The sequence below is a fragment of the Phalaenopsis equestris genome, unplaced genomic scaffold, assembly GCF_001263595.1.
Source record: "Phalaenopsis equestris unplaced genomic scaffold, ASM126359v1 Scaffold000021, whole genome shotgun sequence".
Classification (NCBI taxonomy): Eukaryota; Viridiplantae; Streptophyta; class Magnoliopsida; order Asparagales; family Orchidaceae; genus Phalaenopsis; species Phalaenopsis equestris.
This window is the reverse complement of record NW_018164463.1, coordinates 108,126-108,748: the sequence shown is the minus strand read 5'-3', so window position 1 is coordinate 108,748 and position 623 is coordinate 108,126.

Here is a 623-nt window from a genome sequence, read left to right as displayed (position 1 = left end):
TGCTTCGGATGTTAGCAACACCACTTAATTTTTTATGGCTAAATATTTTGGCATCAAATTATAAGTACCATCCTTGTGCATTATTCTCTTAGCACTTAAATTTGCCTTGAAAACACTCACATACTGATAAATATAACAATTGAGGAAGAATAGTTGAGAAGAGGGATAAGGGCTTGAGCTTAGATACTCGTTTCTTTTTCCTTTTTTTAATTTTTTTTTATTGGTAGAGCAGCATAGTTTCAACAAAGATCTATATTTATAGAAGAAAGAGAGGGAGAATTCTTTTTTCTCACTTAAAAATAGATTCAAGTAAAACAATATGAATCAATCAAATTTATTGTCTTGCAAGTTAAAGATGAGCAATAAAGAATTTAGAAACTCGTGTTTAACTTAATGGCTTGTATTTATAGATTCACAGATAATTGGCAACATGATATAAATTTCTAAACTTGGCTCTATCACCATTGTTGAATCTTTTTAGGATGGTGTATCTCGCATAGTTTTTAGATTCACTCAACCAGGAAGAGAACTTGTGAGATGAGAGGAGGCCGTGGAGAAAGATAGGATCCAATCACGTGTCTTACTTCTTATAGGTTTTTTCTTCCCTCCTTTGCCCCCCCCCC